Raw genomic sequence first — 26417 nt, forward strand, 5'->3', positions numbered from 1 at the left:
CATAATCTTGGGAACCGTTAGATGCTGGATGAACAGTAATGTCAGAGTAATTAACCAGTCTGTTAAAATTGTTTCACTAGTAGTTTCTCTTGTTCCAGCCAGGTAAGGAAAACAGAAATACCTCAATACAAAGAAAATGAATTTAATCCTGTGTAAATTTAGTAATGATTGGTGCCTGAATAATGCAGTGATAAGCTGTTAAGGAATCTTAAGTCAATTTCAAGAAGAGATTCTTGCTGGGAATTGAAAGAAACAGTTCAACTCGATGTTTATGTAAATGTAAATAAGAAATTTTATGCAACCGAATGCGTGAAACTGCAAATAACTACACAGTAGAAAACGTCAGTTATAAAACAATGCTTAAGTGTCCAATTCAGGTAGAATTCTGACCTGTAAATAAGCATGCAGGACATGTGTTTAACTACTTTCCATATGCAGAGAAAGTCGCTATTGGCTACACACTGTTCCTCGCAAAGCTGAAACATATTCACATTTTCGGAAAACAAAATGAAGATTATTCTGTAAACGCCTATACTTTCCAAAATTCTGAATATGAATTGACTGAGACAGAAGACAAGACAGAGAACGAAAAATTCTGAATTATGCCACTGCATATTACCATTCAGAGAAACATGTAAGAATATGAATGTTGCAGGTTGATAATACATAAAAAAAACTTGTCGAAATCACCACAGAGTGATAATACTGCCTGTCAGTATTCATTTATGGTGTGTGAAAGCTACCTGTGTTATTGTTATTCCCATAAAAATTCCGTACATATTTCTTTTACTGCGCACAGTTTAAACCGGTCAGCCTTTGCCTTGCCTTGTGTCGAAATCGGCTTTGTAAAATTTACAGAATTCAACAACAAATTTATTTCACGTTTTGTAATTTATGCTGATACAGAATGTATGTTGAAACCATTTGCTAGCTGCAGTCATAGCACTGAGTCTGGATCATATTCCGATTAGGTACATTTGCAGAAACTATTTAATATTGCCTATTGCAAATTGCTTCAAATGGCTCTGAGCACTATGGGACCTACCTTCTGAGGTCATCAGTCCCCTAGAACTTAGAACTACTTAAACCTAACTAACCTAAGGACATCACACACATCCATGCCCGAGGCAGCATTCGAATCTGCGACCGTAGCGTTTGCGCGGTTCCGGACTGTAGCGCCTAGAACCGCTCGGCCACTAAAGACCGGCGCCTATTGCATACACGACGGACATGGTCAGGGATAGTCCGAGGTCAAATTGTACCGAGGTATCGACTGCGTGGAATGTGGCACCGAATCACTCTATGCAAATGCAGATAATGTCGATGACATTTTATTGCAATATAAAAAGATGGAAATAATCCCGGAAGAAGAGTAAGAGTTGGTATTTTACTCGGCAGAGGTCTACCATATTTTCAGCGAAGCATTTGAGGAAGATGATGTAAAACAGAGAGATCACAACCATTTCATTGGTGCATACCGACATGCAGCTCGTCCTTGTTGCAGTGCGAACTACAGGCCTCATTACACAGTGGCAGTCATTTTCCACAATCTGACCAATTGCAACAGGCACTTCTTGATCACAAAGAGAACATATGATGATGAAGAAATTACATTAAATGTAAGTTGTGTTTATTTTCCATGTTCTAGTATGGGAAACTACACTATCATGTTAATTGGGTCCTCCAATCAAAAACCTGGATAACCAAGTTTTGCAGCACAGACCGCTGCGAGAAATTCAGGAAGAGTCTGTGAGGTTCTGGAAGGTACCGACAGGGATGTGCAGCCATGCCGACTCTTGTGCCATGGACGGCTGCGCTAGGTTTCTCGCTTGAGGATCCATGGCGCGAACAGCCCGACGATGGTGGCTCCACAGATTCTCGATTAGCTTTAAATCCAGGGAGTTTGGTGGCCAGGTGAGTTCGCTGGACTCATCTTGGTGCTCTTTGAACCAGGCACGTACATTACAAGGTGTGTGAGACCTTGTATCGTCCTGCTGGTAGATACCAACATGCCGATGGAGAACAAACTGCATGCAGGGATTGACATGATCCATGATGCATACTTGCATTGATCCAATGTGCCGTTCAGAATGACGAAATCACCCAGGAAATGCTCTCCCACCTGGACCCTTCCGACGGCTGTTGCTGGGTTTTTCCTTTTAGACTTCTCGCACCTTAAGCGCCGACGGGCTTCTCTCTGATGAAGCATAAAACGTGGTTCAATCTGAAAAGGCCACCTGTCGCCACTGAGTGGGCGTCCAGTTACGGTATTTGCATGCGAATCGCGGCCGTCGTCGCCGATGAACAGCACTCACCATGGGTACATGAGCCAGGAGCCTATTGCAGAGGCCCATACACAGAAACTTCTAGTAAGCAGGTGTTTAGGAGACACCGTTGGTAGGTCCTTAGTTCATCAAGGTAATCAGCTGCTCAACGGCTGCACGGTTGTTCGCCCTGTACACCTCCACAAGCATCGTTCAGCAGTCATATCTATTGCCAGTGGTGCACCAAAGTTGTCGCAGCGCCGGATTTAGATAGGACCATTTTATATACGTATTACTTTAACTATGTGGCATGCGAACAGTTTACAAATTAGCCGTTTGGGAAATGTCTCCACCCTTTACTCGATAGCCAATGATCGCACCCGTTTGGGCGTCGCATAAATCGCTCCGTTCCCTCATTACAATAACAACTGCACCGTTCTCCGCGTCTCCCCGATAAGTGTTATATACCCTCCATTGCTTGTGCTGCCACCTTCAGTCCGTGAGTGGCTATTGCACGCTGACGCCAAACGTAGGTCGTAGTCATATTAATGTGACGGGATCGCATATATTGTAATGATGAGGCAGACGTGGAAATAATTTTGTGATCGGACACATGTGAGATGAAATTTAATTATGGGAGCAGAGGTGAAAAGAGAGGTACGTATTAAAAAAGAAATCTACATGAGAAGATGGTATAGTACATACAAGGATGGTACAGAAAGCACTGTGTGTGTGTGTGTGTGTGTGTGTGTGTGTGTGTGTGTGAGCAATTGAAAGACAAATCTTACAAAAATATCTTTGCCTTTAAAGGAAACACTGCAACTTCGCTCCGCCTTTACGCTTCATAATAGTATTATGCTCATAATATACGGATGTACATGTGTGTATACAAATGTCTATGACTTCCACGAAAATAATGAGTATCTTTCAATTGGGTGCTATTTTTTGTGCCTCATTTTATCACTACGCTGTGATTGGCTGGAGAGGAGGAGGGTGTGAGGTAGAGAGCACAGCTGGGCATGTTGGACTTTTTTAAATATATTTTATTTATTGATACCAAAAAAGCCTGTGAACTTTCACAACTACATTCTGTAAGGATGGAGAGGGGGGACTGGGTTGGGGAATAAACAACAGTTGAGGTAGATCTACCGTCTTGAATTTTACAGTTTCCCAGTAGCACAATACTTGCGTTTGATAGATTTCTCACCATTCCCCATCTTAGATTTCTAGATTTGCCTCCAATTTTTAAATTCATAGCATCAGCCAATCAGCCATTTTGGGAATTTTAATATCCCCCTACCACCAGGGCACAAGCGACTGCAGTTCCTCGATGGTGTCACCATCTACTGTTGGAAATTTGAACTAAGGCCCATAACAACTATAAACATTCCACTAACGCAAATTCATATCTTTCAGACTACAACATCATTCAACCTACTTTAATTCCTATTGCCAGTATATATCCAATGTTTCATATTTGGCTATTATGATTATACTAGCTGCAGTACCCGACTTCGCCCAGGGAATTCCCGCACCGGGAATTTTCTTTTAATATTAATTTTGATATCGTCGAAAACATTATTTTCAGCTGCCTAAATTACCCTTTCAAATAGCCAGTCCGGACTGGTATAGTTGTGAACGATGTTAGGAAAAATTTTGTGGATGAGTTCGGTTTCAACAGCGGCTATGTTCCAGAAATCACTGTTGAGCTTAATGAGGCCGGTCGGCCGGTCAGTAGGACATGTGCTTTCAGCTATTTGTAAAAGTTGTTGAGCAAAGTGAACTAAAAGCTACTAACGAGTATGTTGAAAATATTGTAAAGAAAGTACAATCTGGAATCACACACAGCCATCGAAAGAAATTAGAAGCCATGCAACTAAAGCTGCATCAGCAACAGAACAACCAACCATCCAACAAAACACAGTTTTATGACAGAGTCATTAACTTAACTAACCTAATCTTCAGAGAAACGAACATCATCTACTCAGGAAAGGGCTGAAACACGATGTAAAACACAGATTAAGATTTTAAAGACCTCTTCTAAAGTTGTTCTCTGTATATGTCAATTGTTTAATAATTAGATCTCTGTCCCCATGAATAAATTCATCTTTGATCACAGTATGTACAAAAACATCGGTGACGTTTTTACAGATATGTGTGTGCGAATGTGCCTCTTGAGTGAAGTGGTAAGTACGAACATGATGGAGAAAAGTATGTATGATCATGCTAAAAAGTTAAAAACGCTTTTCTTGCGCTATGTGGTAGTCTCACACTCATCATTTTTTTCACTATTTCGCTCATATTTTTCGCCTTCGACTCACGAAATTTATAACTTAATAACTTAACATCAAACGTTTTCAAGACAAAAACATGCATTTCACTTCATTCAAGAGAAAAAATAAAGCGTTTATTACGACAAATTACACTGATGAGGGACCCATAGGGTCCGAAATGCATCGTGAATTTAATAAAACAGGAAATTTTGTTACTGATGCCGTTTATTAATTCACAATTCCAGTGTATAGAATACAGTCATGTTTGAAGCTGTAAAATATGGAAAAAATTAAATTAAAATGTGCTGTTGTTTCGCCTTTCGATAATTCAGCTCTCATTTTTTTTAGTCGCAGTATTTGTGTGTGTGTGGCCAGAGATGTGATTTTTTTTAAAGCATGCATTGAAATCACCTGCAGGTATTGGCTTGGGGATAACCGAAAGTGTTTGTCGAAAATCTCCTCAGAGTATGAGCAGAACTCCTCCTACCATTGCAGAGTTGTCTCGCAATTCTTAGAACGCTCTGTCCACGGCATTGAGTGATTTTTTATGTGCTGCTGTGTGCTCGTCCGAGAAGATAATTTTAGCTTGCTGTAGAAGTTCACCCCGTCCAGATGCTCTTCAGATTGTGCATAGCAAAAACTGTTCTTCGGCTATGTTCAGTGGTAGTTTAAGGGCGCAAGGGGTAGTTCATCCTCCTTCGATAAGTGTGTCACCAATGCCGAATGATGATCTGTTATTGTTGATCGGAGTGACACCGGAAGAATCCATTTGAAAGCAGGCGTTGTACCCATTTTGAAGTAAGTGTTTTGATTCTGTAGTTTCCCCAATCACGTACTATAAAAATTCCTGCGGAGGTGCTTGCATTAGTGGTAATCGAAATTTACCATTCATGTAAGAGAATCCTGGTGTTTCTGTAATGAATTTTTTCACATTGCAAAATCGGCAGATGTTATCCATTTTTCCGAAAACGAAGTGTTTGTTATATTCTATCGTCGGGTCGTAGTGGAGTGCAACATTTGTACTGTTTACTTGTCCGCTCTTCTCTTAGGGTGACATTCTTAGGCCTGGCTTGAGTTCGCAGTCTTTTATTGTAAGATTGTCATAATTCTTGTTTCTTCATTCCATTTATTTCGTTGTTCTTCGGTTTCTCTGCTTCTCAAAATGCTCATTCTCGTTCGTTGGGAACTTAAACGTGCGTCACGCTCTTGGTCTGTTCCGTTATTCACTGTTTTTCGTTTTCAGCGTTCTCTTCAGAACTGACAAGATGTTCTTCTATTTTAAGTATGGATATTGTCTAAAATATAAGTCAATACAAGTTTTTATTAACAAATACACTAAGTACCCTTTCCAAATTTTACATATTTTTCATTTTCCATTTATAGTCAGTCACTGTATCACTCTGACTATTCACACTTCACTCCTTGTTTTTATACACTCACTGAAATACTGTTTTGGTTCCTCCCCTTGTCAGTGATTAGAAACTGATGAGCAAACCAACGACGGATCTCACTTTATACACCCCTGTCAATTGGTATCCCTACCATTGGCGATTTCCAGAAAATACCAAAAAGGCTTCGAATGGTTCACAATGTTTCAGAACATTCCACAACATTCGAGAGTGTTCTGGAATGTTCCACAATTATCTGACGTGTTAGCGTATGTTCCAGATCATTCCGAAATCTTACCAAATGCACCAGACTATTCCCGAACATACGAGAATATCCCGGAACATTCTGGAATGTTGTGGAATGTTATCCAATAATCTCGAATCTTCTCGAATGTTTGCGAAAACTGTCAAATGTGGTGGAATCAAAAGTATACGGACACCTGGCTGAAAATCGTTTACAAGTCCATGGCATCCTCCATTGGTAATACTGGAATTCAATATGGTGTTGGCTGACCCTTAGCCTTGATGACAGCTTCCACTCTTTTCTCCTCAATCAGGTAGTGGAAGGGTTCTTGGGGAATGGCAGCCCATTCTTCACGGAATGCTGCAATGTGAAGAGGTATCGATGGCGGTCGGTGAAGCCTGGCACAAAGTCGGCATTCCATAACGTCCCAAAGGTGATCTATAGGATTGAGCTTAGGACTCTGTGCAGGCCAGTCCATTACAGGGATGTTATTGTCGTGTAACCACTCCGCCACAGGCCGTGCATTATGAACAGGTGTTCGAACGTGTTGAAAGATGCAATCGCCATCCCTGAATTGCTCTTCAACAGTGGCAAGCAAAAAGGTGCTTAAAACATCAATGTAGGCCTGTGCTGTGCAAAACAACAATGGGTGCAAGGCCCCTCCATGAAAAACACGACCACACCGTAACACCACCGCCACCGAAATTTACTGTTGGTACTACACACGCTAGCAGATGACGTTCATTTGACATTCACCATACCTACACCCTGTCATCGGATCGCCACATTGTGTACCGTGATTCGTCACTCCACACAACGTATTTCCGCTGGTCACTCTTCCAATGTTTACGCTCCTTACACCAAGGGAGGCGTTGTTTGGCATTTACCGGCGTGATATGTGGCTTATGAGCACCCCTTCGACCATGAAGTTTTCTCCTCTCTCACCTGACCGTCATAGTACTTGCAGTGGATCCTGATGCAGTCTGGAATTCCTGCGTGATGGTCTGGATAGAACTGTCGGCGGTCTTTGTCAGTCAACAGACGAGGTCGGCCTATGCGCTTTTGTGCTGTACGTGTCTCTTCGCGTTTCCACCTCACTATCACATCGGAAACAGGGGACCTAGGGATGTTTTGGAATGTGGAAATCTCGCGTACAAACGTATCACACAAGTGAAACCCAATCACCTGACTATATTCGAAGTCCGTGAGTTCTGCTCTCTCACGATGTCTAATGACTACTGAGGTCGCTGATATGGAGTACCTGGCTGTAGGTGGCAGCACAATGCATTTAATATGAAGAACGTATGTTTTGGAGGATGTCCGAATACTTTTGATCACATAGTGTATATGTTTATTATAGCGTCTATATTCCCACTGTACAATGATCAACTGTAAGTTGCTCATTGCTACTCTCTTGATAGTGACAGAATCTTGTGAATGTTATTCATGTCCAGTGATGTTCAGTCTTTAATGCTACCCTGATATTTTCCGTTGCATGATTTCACGCAAGCGCGTGTTCCGCGTTTGAGTTTCTCTTCTCATAGCAGAGACAGATTGCGTTCTTTACAGTGTTACTAGTGTCATTACTGATTTTGTTACAAGGCATAGTTTCTTCCAATCTGGGCAAGTAGGTTTATTACGTAGTAGAAAAACAATTCCTGAAATGGCCATACACTTCATAAGTTAAAAGTGCTGGCTGGTCATCTGGCATCACAGATACATCAAACGACTGTATACTGTCATCAGCAGATTTCACAATTTCATGAACTGGTTTATTAGAGATATCAGCTTCTTCATAGACATGTGAGCCGCCTGTTTCGCAGTAAACTGACATCAACTGCCATTCGAAAGAAGTAAATGCTGATCACAGAAATATAACAAGCTTCATCGAAACATCAGCTGACTATGCCGACAAATGAACTGGCGTTATACGTATGTCAGTTGACTTTATGGAAAATTGATTTTTTTTTTGAAAATTCTTTTGATCCTACAGCAGCACAATCCAGTTTTATAGGATAAAAGTGCCTTTGAAGACACATCAACTGGTTTCACACAGATATAAATTGATTTTAGACAGAATTACTGTATTTATTGATACGTAAAGTGAACGCAAAAAGGTAATGTCTTATAGCGCTTTTGGCTGGGAGACACCGAATGGCAGGTTCAGCTGCCTTATGGGAAAGGTTTTCTGTGCTTCGTACACAATGGTATTCTTCCTCTGTGAAGTGTGAGTGTTGTGCGTGTTCGAGTCCTGCCTCGGGCATGGATGTGTGTGATGTCCTTAGGTTAGTTAGGTTTAATTAGTTCTAAGTTCCAGGCGACTGATGACCTCAGGTGTTAAGTCTCATAGTGCTCAGAGCCATTTGAACAATTGTTGTGCGTGTATCTTTTAAAGGTAAGTGTCAGTAACGCCGGCCCTGGTGGCCCAGCAGTTCTAGGCGCTTCAGTCTGGAACCGCGCGACTGCTACGGTCGCAGGTTCGAATCCTACTTCGGGCATGGATGTTTGTGACGTCCTTAGGTTAGTTAGGTTTAAGTAGTTCTGAGCTCTAGGGGACTGATGACCTCCGATGTTAAGTCCCATAGTGCTCACAGCCATTTGAACCATTTTGTCTGTCATGTATATGTGTAGTGTGGCGTCATGATTGTGTGGGTTGATTATGAGACAGAGAGAAGTGGGAGAAACCCAGTGCCAGCACATATCTTACTGCTCCTGAATAGCACTGGTCACCGGGCGCAATTCGAGGCGAAACTCTTCACTGGAGCCAATTCTTCTCCAGTCAATGGGATTCTCAGCCGCAGACAACAACGAGTGATCGTCTGGATCCCTTTCGTTGTCATCTTCGAAACTCGTAAGTACAACGGTACGTCAACGATATTCTTCGCCTCATTTTGTTGCTCTTCAAGTTGAGCTATTCTGGGCTTAGATTTCTGTCTTTCAGGAAGATAATGCACACTGCCCGGGTTTCTACTGCTGGTCACCGTGGTTGCCGAATACTAGCTTGGCTATAAATGTAGACGGATCTCCCGCCAGTCGAGAACATTTAGAGCATTCTGAGGAGCGTCGTACAATCACCTAGGAGTTGGGACGATCTAACACGCCAATTAGACAGTATTTTGCATTATACCCCTCTGGAGGTTTTCCGACAACTCTATCAATCATTATCAAGTCGAATAACAGCTTGTATAAATGCCGGAGACGCTTCAATGCGTTACTGACTTGATCAATTGGTGAAGCTCTTTCTCTTGAATAAATCATCCAAGTTTTCTGAAACTGTATTCTTTTAAGTTCTTCGAGTATTTGCTGCAATAAATAATTATAAAAAGTGTTGTTATTAAGCTGTTTTTAATCGTTTACAGTTGTTATAAATAGAATCTAAATGTTGTTACATTAGTGGGAGTGTTAATGAAGTATAAAATAAGATTAAACGGGGTAAGAAGCGTGTTTTTCTTCTCGCGCCTGTAGCACGAATCCTAGGCCTAATTTCACGCGCGTGAATCGTAAGTAAGCAGTGAATTAAACGTATATTGCATTTATAGCAACTGGAAACGTTTACCTATAAGTGTTGTTACACTAGTGGAAGTGTTAGTGAGGTGTTAAAGAACATTAAACGTGGTAAGAAGTTTATTTTCCTTCTCGCGCCTGTAACTCGGATTTTAGGCTTAATTTCACGCACGCGTATCGTAAGTAAACAGTGAGTTAAACTTATAAGAGCATCGAGTGACATTATACTGAGCGCACTATCCGAAAATTACCTCGAGCAATTAAACAGAGAACCGACTCGTGCAGATAACATCTTGGACCTACTGATAACAAACAGACCCGAACTTTTCGACTCTGTATGTGCAGAACAGGGAATCAGTGATCATAAGGCCGTTGCAGCATCCCTGAATATGGAAGTTAATAGGAATATAAAAAAAGGAAGGAAGGTTTATCTGTTTAGCAAGAGTAATAGAAGGCAGATTTCAGTCTACCTAACAGATCAAAACGAAAATTTCTGTTCCGACACTGACAATGTTGAGTGTTTATGGAAAAAGTTCAAGACAATCGTAAAATGCGTTTTAGACAGGTACGTGCCGAGTAAAACTGTGAGAGACGGGAAAAACCCATCGTGGTACAACAACAAAGTTAGGAAACTACTGCGAAAGCAAAGAGAGCTTCTCTCGAAGTTTAAAAGCAGCCAAAACCTCTCAGACAAACAGAAGCTAAACGATGTCAAAGTTAGCGTAAGGAGGGCTATGCGTGAAGCGTTCAGTGAATTCGAAAGTAAAATTCTATGTACCGACTTGAAAGAAAATCCTAGGAAGTTCTGGTCTTACGTTAAATCAGTAAGTGGCTCGAAACAGCATATCCAGACACTCCGGGATGATGATGGCATTGAAACAGAGGATGACACGCGTAAAGCTGAAATACTAAACACCTTTTTCCAAAGCTGTTTCACAGAGGAAGACCGCACTGCAGTTCCTTCTCTAAATCCTCGCACAAACGAAAAAATGGCTGACATCGAAATAAGTGTCCAAGGAATAGAAAAGCAACTGCAATCACTCAACAGAGGAAAGTCCACTGGACCTGGCGGGATACCAATTGGGTTCTACACAGAGTACGTGAAAGAACTTGCCCCCCTTCTAACAGCCGTGTACCGCAAGTCTCTAGAGGAACGGAAGGTTCCAAATGATTGGAAAAGAGCACAGCTAGTCCCAGTCTTCAAGAAGGGTCGTCGAGCAGATGCGCAAAACTATAGACCTATATCTCTGACGTCGATCTGTTGTAGAATTTTAGCACATGTTTTTTGCTCGAGTATCATGTCGTTTTTGGAAACCCAAAATCTACTCTGTGGGAATCAGCATGGATTCTGGAAACAGCGATCGTGTGAGACCCAACTCGCTTTATTTGTTCATGAGACCCAGAAAATATTAAATAAAGGCTCCCAGGTAGATGCTATTTTCCTTGACTTCAGGAAGGCGTTCGATACAGTTCCACACTGTCGCCTGATAAACAAAGCAAGAGCCTACGGAATATCAGACCAGCTGTGTGGCTGGATTGATGAGTTTTTAGCAAACAGAACACAGCATGTTGTTCTCAATGGAGAGACGTCTACAGACGTTAAAGTAACTTCTGGCGTGCCACAGGGGAGTGCTATGGGACCATTGCTTTTCACAATATATACAAATGACCTAGTAGATGTCCGCCCTGGTAGCTGAGTGGTCAGCGTGACAGACTGTCAATCCTAAGGGCCCGGGTTCGATTCCCGACTGGGTCGGAGATTTTCTCCGCTCAAGGAGTGGGTGTTGTGTTGTCCTAATCATCATCATTTCATCCCCATCGACGCGCAGGTCGCCGAAGTGGCGTCAAATCGAAAGTCCTGCACCAGGCGAACGGTCTACCCGACGGGCGGCCCTAGCCACACGACATTTCAATTTTACCTAGTAGATAGTGTCGGAAGTTCCATGCGGCTTTTCGCGGATGATGCTGTAGTATACAGAGAAGTTGCAGCATTAGAAAATTGTAGCGAAATGCAGGAAGATCTGCAGCGGATAGGCACTTGGTGCAGGGAGTGGCAACTGACCCTTAACATAGACAAATGTAATGTATTGTGAATACATAGAAAGAAGGATCCTTTATTGTATGATTATATGATAGCGGAACAAACACTGGTAGCAGTTACTTCTGTAAAATATCTGGGAGTATGCGTGCGGAACGATTTGAAGTGGAAGGATCATATAAAATTAATTGTTGGTAAGGCGGGTGCCAGGTTGAGATTCATTGGGAGAGTCCTTAGAGAATGTAGTCCCTCAACAAAGGAAGTGGCTTACAAAACACTCGTTCGATCTGTACTTGAGTATTGCTCATCAGTGTGGGATCCGTACCAGATCGGGTTGACGGAGGAGATAGAGAAGATCCAAAGAAGAGAGGCGCGTTTCGTCACAGGGTTATTTGGTAACCGTGATAGCGTTACGGAGATGATTAACAAACTCAAGTAGCAGACTCTGCAAGAGAGGCGCTCTGAATCGCGGTGTTGCTTGCTTGCCAGGTTTCGAGAGGCTGCGTTTCTGGATGAGGTATCGAATATATTGCTTCCCCCTACTTATACCTCCCGAGGAGATCACGAATGTAAATTTAGAGAGATTAGAGCGCGCACGGAGGCTTTCAGACAGTCGTTCTTCCCGCGAACCATACACGACTGGAACTGGAAAGGGAGGTAATGACAGTGGCACGTAAAGTGCCCTCCGCCACACACCGTTGGGTGGCTTGCGGAGTATAAATGTAGATGTAGATATGTAATCACCAGTTTTTTTATTCAGTACTCATTCAATTTATTTATATCAGCCTGAATAGTTTCAATGGTCCTTTGTTTACGTTTAGTCAGTACTTAAATAAGTTTATACGATTTCTGTTTTTACCATGAGTGAGAAGTGTGTGACATGCCGTAGGATCGTTAGTTCCGGGGTGTGGTGTGATGGGTGCTGTAGTTTCTTTCACTGGGGTGAATGTAGTGGCGTGGGAAATGGGGATATAAATGAGGCTCACCAGTGGTATTGTAGGATCTGCAGTAGAGATAGGAAAATACTGGAACAGGAAGGGAAAATTGCAGCTATTCAAGCTGACTTAGACAAGGCAAGGGAGGATCTGGACAGGTTAAAGAGGGAGAGGGGTGAACAAGGTGGGAAGTGGCAACAGGTAATAGGGGGAACAGTCAAAGGAGAGCATCAGATAGCTTTGTCATAAATCTTGAAAATAGATTTGGCCTGTTGCCTCTGTCAGAATCGGATGAGCCTCATGTAGCTGAAGTTGTAGAAAGGGCACAACAAGCTTTCAAGGACTTGAAAAAGGTAGGGAAATTTGTAAAGAGAAAGAAAGCTCTGTTGTTAGGTAGTTCCCATGGTAGAGGTGTTGGTCAACTACTGCAGGAAAATCTAGGTCCAGAGTACCAGGTCACAAACTTCTTCAAGCCTAGTGTAGATCTAGGTCAGTTAACACAGGATGTAGGTTCTTTATGCAAGGATTTCACAAAGGAGGATGCCGTGGTTATAGTGGGTGGTCAGGGAAATAGCATTGACAGAGACTCTGAATATTCCATAGAGAGTGACCTGGTGAAGATAGCATCAGCAACGAAGCATACGAGGGTGGGATTTGTGTCTGTGTTGGGACGCCATGATCGGCCTCATTTGAACTCTTCCGTCGCGAGGGTGAACTTGGAGTTGGAATGGCTGCTAAGGACGGATACAGGGTCCCATATTGGTTTGATTCCTGTGGATGCTATCGATAGGTGGGACTACACTAGGCATGGCCTTCACCTCAGTAGGAAAGGGAAGGGAAAACTGTCTGGGTTGATTGCAAAAAACTTAAGGGGGGACACTGTCACAAGTGGTAAAATACCAGTTGTCACAGGTGTCAGAGGGACGCCTTTTTTAGGATAGGGAAGGGGGAAAAAAATGAGTTTTAAGAGAGATTGGCAGACACACTCAGTTTGAGAAAACAGATGAACAGGAGTCAGATTTTAGCATACAGCCTCCATTTAAACAATGTTTAACAGAAAGTAATCAGAAACTGCCAGTTCATCTTCGCCAAAGCAGCTATAATCCCATTAGTATGCAGTATCAGTTATCTTTATTACACCAGAACATTCCGGGACTCAGAAATAAAGTTGATGAACTAATCATTTGTATTGATTAAATGAATTTGTCTCACCAAATTGACATAATCTGCTTCTCTGAACATCAAGTGACCACTGGTATAGATATGTTAGACATTTCAGGATTTAAGCTCGCTTCCTACTTCTGCAGAGGAGATATGGATGGAGGGGGTGTTGCCACATTTATTAAAAACTGCCATAAATTCAAGAACATTGACATTAATAAATTCTGTTTAGAGCAGCATAGAGAAGCATGTGCAACAGAAGTAGAGTTCCATAACAGATCCTATATAATACTAACTACTTACCGAGCAGGAAATTATAATCTATTCATAAATCATCTAGAAGCTCTTTTGGGTTATTTAACAGGTAGAAACAAAGAAATATTGATTGCTGGTGACTTTAATACAGATTTTCTAATGCAATCTTCCAGTAAACATTTACTGCAGTTAATAATGTTGTCTTTCAATCTAACTCACACCGTAAACTTTCCAACTAGGATCACTAAATCCTCAAAGACAGCCACTGATAACATTTTTATAGACATATAAAAGGGAACAAAATCATATCGTAAAACCTGTAATAAATGGACTGTCAGATCATGACATGCAGCTCCTTGTTTTAGATGTAAATTCTAAGCACATTATCAAGACTGCTAAATCTGAATACAGGAGAGTAGTCAATCAACAAAAAATTGAGAGTTTTAGGAAACTGCTCAAAGATATGAACTGGAAGGATGTTATAGTGCTCATGACATGAACGAAAAATATAACACATTCATGAACAATGTCAGTACCATGTTTGAAAACTGTTTTCTCTAAAAGCTACTCCAATCAAACAGAAGTCTATAATAAAACCATGGATTACACAAGGAATAAAGGTTTCCTGTAAGACAAAAAGGAAAATGTATCTGTCAACCAAGAATTGTTCCAATGCTGATGATTTAGCTAAATACAAGGAATACTGTAAAATATTTTAAAAAAATAATTCAGACATCTAAACAAATGCACCACGATAAGAAGATAGCAATGCCAGGGAACAAAATAAAAACAATATGGGGATACAGTGAAGGAGGAGACTGGTAGCACCAGAAAGGAACAGGAGCAAATAGCATTAAGGGTAGATGACACATTAGTAACCGATGGGCATAGTGTGGCAAATCTATTTAACAACTACTTTATATCCGTTACTGATAGGATGGGATTGTCAGGATCAGTAAATAATGCCCCTGAATATCTGAAACTAGCCTTTACAAATAGCTCCAGGTACATGAATATGTCACTCACTTCACCAAAAGAAGTAACTTCCATAACAAAATCTTTCAAAACAAAGCATTCTAGTGGTTATCATGAAATATCAACAAAGTTAATTAAGGCATGTTCTCGTGAGTTTCGTACAATTCTAAGTTACTTGTGTAACCAGTCAATTATAACTGGGACATTTCCTGACTGGCTAAAATATGCAGATATTAAGCCTCTACTCAAGAAAGGGGATAAAGAGATACCATCAAACTACAGACCGATATCACTTTCGCAAGCATTCTCAAAAATTTTAGAAAAAGTAATGTACAGCCAGCTTCTCAACCATCTGACCACATATAACATATTATCAAGAACACAGTTTGGATATCTGAAGGGTTCTGATACCGAGAAGGCTATTTACACCTACAGTGAAAATGTACTTAATTCGTTAAATAACAGATTACAAGCAGCAGGTATTATCTGTGATTTGTCAAAGGCATTTGATTGTGTGCACCACAACATCCTTTTAAATAAATTAGAATTCTATGGTTTCACAGGCAGTGCTGCAAAATGGTTCCAGTCACACCTCGCTAACAAGAAGCAAAGGGTGTCAGTGCAAGGGACTAGTGAATTAAGTCATCAGTCATCATCAGAATGGGAAGAAATTACATGTGGTGTCCCACAAGGATCCATCTTAGGGCCATTGCTTTTTCTTGTGTCCATTAATGATCTCTCATCAGTTACACTGCCAGAAGCAGAGTTCATTTTGTTTGCAGATGATACAAGTATTGCAATAAATAGTATGTCGAGTGTAATTCTAGAAAGATCTGCTAATGATATTTTCATGGATATTAATAAATGGTTTGCCGGCTGCGGTGGTCTCGCGGTTCTAGGCGCGCAGTCCGGAACCGCGCGACTGCTACGGTCGCAGGTTCGAATCCTGCCTCGGGCATGGATGTGTGTGATGTCCTTAGGTTAGTTAGGTTTAAGTAGTTCTAAGTTCTAGGGGACTGATGACCACAGCTGTTAAGTCCCATAGTGCTCAGAGCCATTTGAACCATTAATAAATGGTTTAAAGCCAACTCACTGACATTAAACTTCGAAAAGACTCACTACATGCAATTCAGAACCTGTAAGAGGTTTCCACCCAGCATATGCATAAAGTATGAAGAAGAGCCGATAGAAGAGGTTGACAGCCTTAAATTCCTGGTATTACCACTTGATAATAAATTCAGTTGGGAGGAGCACAATACAGAATTGCAGAAACACCTTAACAAATCTGTATTTGCAATTCGAGTGTTAGCAGACATAAGCGACATAAAAATGAAAAAGCTTGCATACTTTGCCTACTTTCATTCCATAATGTCATATGGTATAATATTTTGGGGTAACTCTACAAGTCAGCCAAAAGTTTTCAGAGTACAAAAGTGTGTAATACGTATTATTTGTGGAGTAAATTCACGGACATCCTGTAGAAACCTCTTCAAAGAACTGGGTATACTAACTACTGCCTCTCAGTATATTTACTCCTTAATGAAATTTGTCCTAAATAATATATCTCTTTTTCCAACAAACAGCTCAGTTCATACATACGATACCAGGTTCAAAAATGATCTGCACAAGGACTTAAAAGCACTTACTTTAGTTCAAAAAGGGGTCCACTACTCAGGAACATTTATCTTCAATAATTTGCCAGCACACATAAAAATTTAGTTACAAATAAAGATCAGTTTAAAAGGAGTCTGAAAGACTTACTAGTGGCCAACTCCTTCTACTCCATTGACAAATTATTCAATAGAAACAAATGATGTATTGTATATACTCATACCATTAGTATTGTTATTTCAGCTTAAAAAATGATGTATTGTATATACTCATACTATTAGTATAGTTATTTCAGCTTGAAAAAAAATTTACATTTTCCACATCCACAAGGATCTCCTCAGCACGGATCTATGGAACGAAAAACTAGTCTAATCTAATCTAGCACTAACTCATGTCGAACCAGGGCAAGAGTTACGAAACCTGCGTCTCTGAAAAGAAGTAACCGCCAACTACTGGCTTTTTTAAGTTTTCACAGAGGGGAAAGATGATTTGCTCTGAAGTCGTGTCGCTTCCCCCGCCAACAAGCGAACAGATACAATTTTAAAGATCTTTATCTAAATCGCCTGTGCGTTGGAGCTTGTTAGCCATACATTTCTAAGACACTGAAGTTCTTATACAACTGAGGCGGCCAATGGAAGTGGTTCACAGGCCTATTTGCAGTATCAGCGAACACAAAAACTTCCGAATTTTTATTACACATGGCTCTGTACACAATGCCTGATTTACGACTCCACTGTGTCGACACGTTCCTTCAGTCCGTCGCCCCCAGCCCAGACTTCTGCTGGCGCCACTGCAGGTAGCTCGGCATTGTTATTTTGCAGACCTGTCTTGAGGAGTGCCTGCCCTGGCTGCCCTGTACAGCTGTGGACCTGTCCAGCAAGATTTACTGAGGGATGGGCTCGCCACCAATTGCTTTCAACTCCCAACATGCCATTTCTATGAGCCATAAAAGTACCTCATGCTCTTAGCACCCGACCAAGCTCCATGAATGTCTGCTCAGCATGTTAACTTTCTAGAGTCTCGCTCAAGGTGCGTCAGGTTGAAATAAGATCTTTAATAATTTTCTGTATGAGGAAAATCGGTGAGAGAGTAACTTGTCCTCTCTCAGTGTCTATGGTGACATCGACTGGCTTGATGAAGGTATCAAAAGACTTGATAAACTGATTTTATAGTGTCAACAACTGGATTTACAAGGATACAAATGGAATTCATAAAAAAGTCAACCGACACAGAGATATCAACTGTGATTACATTGAGAAATTAAACAGCGAACGTAATTGAAAAAAAAATATGTATATGTTCACCATGTTGCCATACGTTTCGCTGAGAAAGTATACTTCAATAAATGACTCATTCCACAACGTAGCAAGAGTTCACAGTGCTGATCAGAGGAGGAAGGAGCTAGCTAGTCAACAAAAACTGGGTTAATGGGGATTTAGTTGGCTATACAGAAGCCTTACCGTGTATTTTGGTAGCCACAGTATCAAACATAACAAATGACGTTATTGTAAATAACTTTATCGAAATATCATCTACCTTTACAGAGGTATCAAGTGGCATTACATAAACTTCAAGTGGTTTTATTGGCTTTGTATACACCTTCATTTGTAGCGATATCAGCTAGCTTTATAGTAACATCAAATGCGTTTATGGACACACCGTCAGAGAGATAGCAAACAGATTTAAAACAAAAAGAAGTGTCTTTGTATAAATGCCACCTGCCTTAATGAAGACATCAACTGGCTTCACAGAGACGACAACTGATTTTACAGACACTACAAGAGGCTTCTTAGAAACGTCCACTGGTTGGATAGAGGCGCAGTTGGCTGTGTACAGGCACAATATGCGTTTCTCTAAACGTTAACTGTCTTCACAGAGGCTTTATAAGGCCATCAAGTGACGACATTATATTAACAGAAATAATGCATGTTTTACAATACTGTCAGTTAGCTTCAAAAAGACGCAGCAAGTCATTATAGTAACAGAAACCGAGTGCGCAACGACAGTAAATACTTCCATATGGAAACCAACTGACTTCATAAATATATCAAACGACTTTACAGAATACCATAAGTCTTCACTGTGACATCATCTGACTTCATGCAGAAACTAAATAGCTTTATGGGAATTACGATAGGTTTCGAAGGGATATTAACTGGGTTTATTGAGACAACTGGTTTCACAGAGATATCAAAAGGCTTTATAGCAAAACGAACAATCTTTTATACAGTCGTCAAATAGTTTGACAGTGACGACTGGTGCATTTATAAATGTCTGCTGTCTGTACAGAAGTTCAAATGCCTTTGTAAAGATATCAGATTACTTTATGGATAAATTGAAAGTCTTCTCAGGGCCAAGAACTCCCCAGTATAATAACATGTACCACACAGGATCAAATAGTTGTATAAAGACGGCAAAGGGTTTTATTGGATCATTACAGACGCAGCCTGGCTTTACATAGATATCATCTGCTTTTATAGTGACATAAAGTGGCTTACATGTACATCAGCGTCCTTCATAGTAATGTCAATAGGCTCTATACCTACAACAAATTGATTAAAGATACGTTATTAACCTTTATAACAACAGAACCTAGCGCCTTGGAGACGTTATCTTACTTAATATTGAATAGTAGATGTAATCAGTTTTGTATTAGTGAGGGTCACCACAAAACACTGAATCAACTAAATTGTCGACGTTTCGACCGACTTTTTGCGTTCCTGAAGAGGAAGGACTGCAGCAACTCGTCGAAATGTCGGCAGTTTAGTTGCTTAAGTGTTTTATAATAACGTGGCTAAAGACCTAGAATTATTTTATTTTTATATTTATATTATCTGGTTTTCTAAAGACGTCTGCTGGATTCACATAGATTACAAATTGCCTTATATATAAATCAACTGGCTTGACAGAGAAATAAACCTAAAGTATATTTTTGCCTTTACAGAGACCTCGCTTGGATTTAAAGAGCTATCATCTGGCTCTGGAGTCATACTGCGTGGCTTTATAAACACGTACAGCATAAACTGGTACCATAGAGGTACTGAATAATTTTATAGACACATGAATAGTTTTCCTACAGACCATCAGTGCCCATGAAGTAAATGATGCGTGTATTATACGCTACTTTTGTTTCATAGATCAACGGTGTGGATATCCACAATGATGCTGTTTTAATACCGGTTGTTTATAATTAAACTGCAGCTACCCACGGAGGTCCAATATGGGCTGTAAATCTCTTATGGCAGCTGAACTATGTTCATATGCTAATGCGTTAATGATGACTTGATTTACACTGGAAAACAAATTAGTTCGAATTGTGGCCACCAGGAGCAAATCTTGGGGGATACACTGTTTGTATGACGGTATGACACCCACGCTCCCATTTGAAAAGCCACAACGTGAGTGAACTATGAGATGCGGAAAGTCGTTAAATGCTTTAAGAAGATGATAATGAAATTCGAAAACACGGATGAGGTAGGATTGGCGCCTGGAGGCAGGGGTTCTTGAGGGTGGAAGTTATTGACGAGGTGGCTGTTGCTGCAACCGACCACGTACCAAGCGTCCAGGGTAGTGCTAGTGCTCATACAGGGTCATGAGAATTATCAATCCCATGGTCAACAGTACGTAAAATTATGCGGTCTGTTTTAAAGTGATAGCCTTACAAGATCCAGACAGTGCAGCAACTGGAACATCATGATCTGCTACGTTCTGAATTCGTTCCTCGGTTTCTGGCACGGATCGAAGTTGATGATACCTGACCGGGAAATATTCTATAGAGTGTCTAGGCACATTCTACCTACACGGTGCAGTGTATACACAAAATTGCCGAATTTGGGGTATTGTTAAACATCATACTGTGCACGAAGAGCCTTACACTCGCCGTATTATGTAGTGTGGACTAACAAGCACTTTTATTCCCTGTCCGTTCTTCTTTGAAAAGAATACACCCAGAGGACCTGTCAAGCGTACCGTGATGTCCGCAGGTTGTCGAGACCTCCTTGTACAGCCCGTGATTCCTGATTTGGAAGAGCGCAACTGTTTGGAAACCACAATTTTTATGTAAGATAGGGCAATACTTCATGTCGCTTGCCCTGTGGAAAATCTGCTTAATGCAGCCTCCCACCAACGTCTTACTTACAGAGGTTTGCTAGATGCATGACTTGCAATATCACCTGATCAGAGTCCATGTGACTTTTGGCTCTGGAGATCAAAAAGAACACTTTTACCAGGGATACATTTGGTCTCTACCTGATCTCAACACCAGTACACAGGAACACGCTGCTCAGATTCTAACGGAACTGCTGCGAGTAACTTTTGAGTGCGTCGTTTTACGGATGCAGCATCTCATCGACGTCTCCGGTGCTCATGTTAACAAATTGTGTAAGCTGCGGTTGATAACAAATTCAACATTATCCGTTTTTCAGTTGTTGACTTTTTCTATCCAAGTCCAGATCCTAATTCATTACTTGAGGAAACATATCTGTATAACCCTCTTGCATTCACAGTGCCGATTTGCACCTGTTGGATGAAACAGGAACTCATTATTTTTTCATCGTAAATCGGTTCCACCTTGACGCGTTGGAATACCTACCACGTATCGCTGACATACGATAATTGCAACCCACACTGGACCGCTGTGAGTAACTGCACTTTCGTTATAACTACCTACTATTTACGTTGTAGAAAAGGTATTAATCTGTGTTCATGTCAGGTAACAGGGATGATGTAAGATACTTACCTTACATCAGGCAACGGATAGTCAGAAAATCTTTTATTAGAAAATAACGTAACAATCTTCCTCCGTCAAGCTCACTGACAAAAGTGATGGTGTACATTAGATATTATTTTACCCCATCTCGGCATGTAGCAGCCCTGTTCAGGGCAAATAACACGCAGCGATCACCTTCACCAATCTGGTCACCCATCTTCCCCTATTCCCGATAAATTGAATCCTTTAACGTATATCCAAAACATTTTCGGTTCTGGCGTAAAACAAAGATGAAGAACGCAAGAGCGGAGGCGGCGGTGAGACGACGTCGGCCAGTGCTGCGCTGATTAGGACCTGCATTACAACAGGAGCGCCCTCTAGCCGAAGAGAATATAAGCGCCGCTTCTGTCAGCCTCAGTGGGATAGTATTAGCACAGTATTAGCAGATAGCACTACGATAGCAGTGACGTGTGATCCATATCAATTGTTTACATGGTCCTTGTATACAGCAAAGGACTTTGTTTGCATGTTTCTCGTCACTTGCGACACCATTGTAAATTAGAAGTATTGTCTATCTTCTTTATTGTAATAAAACTTTTAATGTGATTTGCTTGAATTGTATTATAGCATTCCGAGAACGCAGCATGCATTAAGCACCCTATTCGAGACGAGTGGGCAGGACCCCACATTTTCGTAGACAGATTACGCATTCTTGATACTCACTTTCTAACTGCAGGAAAGAGTCGACTGAGTATTATAGACCTTCATGAATGTAGTGATATATACACATTTTCAGAAAAAAAACAGAACACCATCTACGACTAGAGAGAGGACTTTCGTATGCATACCACTTGTACTGTAGTATGTTATGCAAAAATGAGAAGCATTTCAGTCACCATGGTATAGCATATTTCCTGTTACCAAGTGCTGGCGATTGTGGCCGAGCGGTTCTAGGCGCTTCAGTACGGAACCGCGCTGTTCCTATGGTCGCAGGTTCGAATCCTGCCTCGGGCATGGATGTGTGTAATGTCCTTAGGTTAGTTAGGTTCAAGTAGTTCTAAGTCTAGGGGACTGATGACCTCAGATGTTCAGTCCCATAGTGCCCCGAGCCATTTGAGCCATTTGAGTCTGTTATCAAGCAGGCACAGGGTCTGGCATGGGTCCTGGTTACATGTTCCATGCGCGATGGCATCGACGCATATAAGGCGCGAGTGGCGTCCTGTGGTATAGTCATCCATGCTGCCTTCACCTTTTCCAAAGTTCATCTGTGGTTGGCATTGCGTCACAGCGCTGCACCCATTGTTTCACCATATCCCCCACATTTTCGATTGGTTGCAAGTCTAGTGACCTGGCTGGTCAAGGCAAAAGGCTTACGTAATGTGACATCCAGAAGGCACGTTTTCGTGTAGAAACATATGGTCGTGCATAGTCTTGCTGAAAAATGGTGTCTCGGGTGTTTTGCAGAAAGGGCATGGCTACGGGTCGCAGGACCTCATTCACATAGGTCACACTGGTCAGATCGCGCTGGACACGCAGCAACTGTGATTAGTCGTCGTACCCAATAGCACCCCACACCATGAGGATTTGAGTTGGAGCTCTATGTCTTGTGCGAATACAGCCACTGTGATGCCGCTCCCCCTGTCTACAGCCAACCAAAAAGCAGCTATCTTTTTCAAACTAGCAGAACCTGTATTCTTGCGACAACACTATCTTATGCCATTCCTTCCCCAGTGACGTCGTTCGATACACAATGGCCTTCTAGTATGTTTCTGCACATTCTTCAAAGGTAGGCGGAGAAGTGCACGACGTGCACCTAACCAATGGCATAATAAACGACGACGGACTGTCACCTCTGATACTGTGCGCTGAGTTCCACTGTTGCTCCAGAGATGAAGAGCACGCAGATCAATCCTGCAATGCCATTCTGATGTGGTGTAGATCTTCTCGGGGAGTCTAGGCGGTGGGACCTGACACGCCTGTCTGCAGGTCAAAGCACTGCACCCATTAATTCACCATATCCCACACATTTTCAATTGGTTGCAAGTTTAGTGACCTGGCTGGACAGGGCAAAAGGCTTACGCCCTGTGACATCCAGAAGGCACGTGTTCTTCACATTCCGTTGCACTGTTGAAACATTTCGTCCCACACAAGCAGCTATTTCCTGGATGGATGCATCATATTCCTTCAAACTCTTTGATTTGACGGTACGGTTCGCGCGTACGTCTAATAGGTATTCTGAACATATTTTCAAGTCACACTGACCCATTACCTTCGGTTTATAGTGACACCGAGAGCAGCAGGCACATTTTACTGGTAGATGCTCTGCGATATAGACGTTGATCTTGAACGCACAGGTATTATTTCTGGAAAACGTACTAATGTACGGGTCCTATGAATATAGACGCCCTATATCTAGTCGTTGAAGGTGTATTTTTTTCTGAATATGACTATTTTAACACATTAATTCTAGTTTATTTATGGTGAGTATTAGCAATGATTAAACCTCTGTAGTTCCTGTTTCTGTTGTCAGTCTCAGTCATTGATGTGAAGTGTTTATTGGTTCCGTTACTTGCTGCAGGCCTCTCGCAGAGAACGTTTTAGCCTATCTTAAATGTTGTGACCACAGTTTTGTAACAGAAATACAAGTTATGCTAACTGTCTGCTAAAATAATTAGTTCTTCGGATGTATTCATACTCCAAATCAACGTGTACTCTCATATCTGTGTCAGTATTAGGTTAACATGTGTAGCAAATATTCCGAGAACCAAAATACAGTCGGTAGCATAAAGGCTGTTTGTCCAATGTTCTAATGTGTGTGAAATCTTATGGGACTTAACTGCTAAGGTCATCAGTCCAGAAGCTTACACACTACTTAACCTAAATTAGCCTAAGGACAAACACACACACCCATGGCCGAGGGAGGATTCGAACCTCCGCCGGGGGCTGTTTGTCGTTTAGTCGGTATGCTTATTACATTATTACATTGTCAGTTGATGCCCATAGAACAGTACATACCGCTTTTGTTGGCTTATATTACAGTCACACGTCATATTAGTGAGCAAGTTATGTAGTAATCGATTACTATATTCAATCGAGACAGGTGACGACGATGATTTCGGTTTGTGGGGCGCTCAGCAACTTGTTTGTCATCGCCCATACAAATCCCCATTCTTGGCTCTGTCCAGTCTCGCCAATTTCTATATGATGATGAATTAATGAGGATGTGTATTTTTGAATTAATACACTGCTCTGCAAAACTGGAGGACGAAACAGATAAAGTAACATAATACATCAACTACTACTGGGTGAAAATTAATGAATGTTTGGGAAAATGTGGCCAGAGGTATCGCCGTCGGGAACAGAAAATTTGACGCAATAAAAGAGTCGAATGGGGCTGGCACCCCAACATGAGGCAGTTGAAGCAACGGGAAAAGACAACGTGTGTCGATCAGGGAGTAGTTAAGGTGCACTTTCGTGGTCTTCTTCATTACAGCATCACCCAGGGACCACATCTGGGTGACTTCACACTGGGAACAACTGTCGGGAAATTTCAACAAGGACAAAGTTTGACTACTGTAGCTCAGGAATTTTCTGTTGATCACAGCATAGTTTCCCGTGCTTGGGGAGCATTTTGAACCACGGGCAGTGTTGCCCGAAGGAGAGGAAGTGGTCCACTAAGGTCAACTCCAGGAACAGATGACCGTTAAATTGCGCGTTAGGCAAGAAGGGATCCATGTCAGACAGCGGGTGCTACTGCAACAACATTTAACAGGATTTAAAGGTATGAAATCTCACGCTTCACAGTGTCAAAGTGACCTCATGGGCGCGGTGCCTTTCCTCAATGTCCAGTATATTGTGTTCTGTACACACCGGCACATCTGGGGCAACTTTTGAGATGGTGCCAAGAGCATAGTGAGTGAACCAACGAAGAGTAGGGACGCATGCTCTACTCGAATGAGAGCACATTCAGTCTCAGTAGTGATTCTAGAGATAACCTCAGATGGTGATAGACAGGAACGTATAATGCACAGATACATTGTCCGAAATGATCGTTTTGGTGGTCCAAGTGCTATAATGTGAAGAGGCATAATTTTGTATAGGCGTACTTACCTCCAGACCTTTGAACACGGTAAACTGACTGATCACCGTTATTTTGACCATTCTCTCCTTGCACAAGTACGTCTTTCAGTGCCACAATCGCCCCTGACTTCATTTTTATGGATGATAATGCGCGACCCCATCAAACAGAGTAGATATAGGTGCTCTTCTCACGAGAGGAGATTTGGCGATTTGACTGACCTGCCCATTTCCCAGCATGCGACAGATCGAGCTCATGTGGGATGTTTTTAAGGGATGTACTGGAGCACATCGACATGCACCAACGAGTATCCAGCACATGTCAACCACGCTGGAAGTGTAGTGGTACGCCCTACCATAAAAACTCCTTACCAAACTAGCGGCGACCATGGGAGCACGTTGTAGGGCATCTGTTGCTGTCCTACCTATTGTCATGTCCAGGGGATCATCATAAATCGCAGTGGCCTCAGCATAATGTTTGAATAAAAGCGTTCGTCCTGTTTGCCTCGATGCTTATTTCTTACGGCTACCTTATGAACTATACTGAAGCAGTTTTTCCTATTTATGGTCCAAGTTTCATGAGGTTATATTACAGTGCAGTGAACACAATGCGAAAATTACTTTCGTCCTTAAGTTTTGCACACCATTGTATATGGTTCAAATGGCTCTGAGCACTATGGGACTTAACATCTATGGTCATCAGTCCCCTAGAACTTAGAACTACTTAAACCTAACTAACCTAAGGACATCACACAACACCCAGCCATCACGAGGCAGAGAAAATCCCTGACCCCGCCGGGAATCGAACCCGGGAACCCGGGCGTGGGAAGCGAGAACGCTACCGCACGACCACGAGATGCGGGCATTGTATATGGTGATTAAATACGTTTTGTATAACCACTTTCCAACAGCCAGCTCTTTTAAAACAATTCTCATCACTGTATAAGAGGCCAGGGCAAATATTATCGTGAATGAAATATTGCT

Source organism: Schistocerca americana, chromosome X (genome assembly GCF_021461395.2).
Source record: "Schistocerca americana isolate TAMUIC-IGC-003095 chromosome X, iqSchAmer2.1, whole genome shotgun sequence".
Classification (NCBI taxonomy): domain Eukaryota; kingdom Metazoa; phylum Arthropoda; class Insecta; order Orthoptera; family Acrididae; genus Schistocerca; species Schistocerca americana.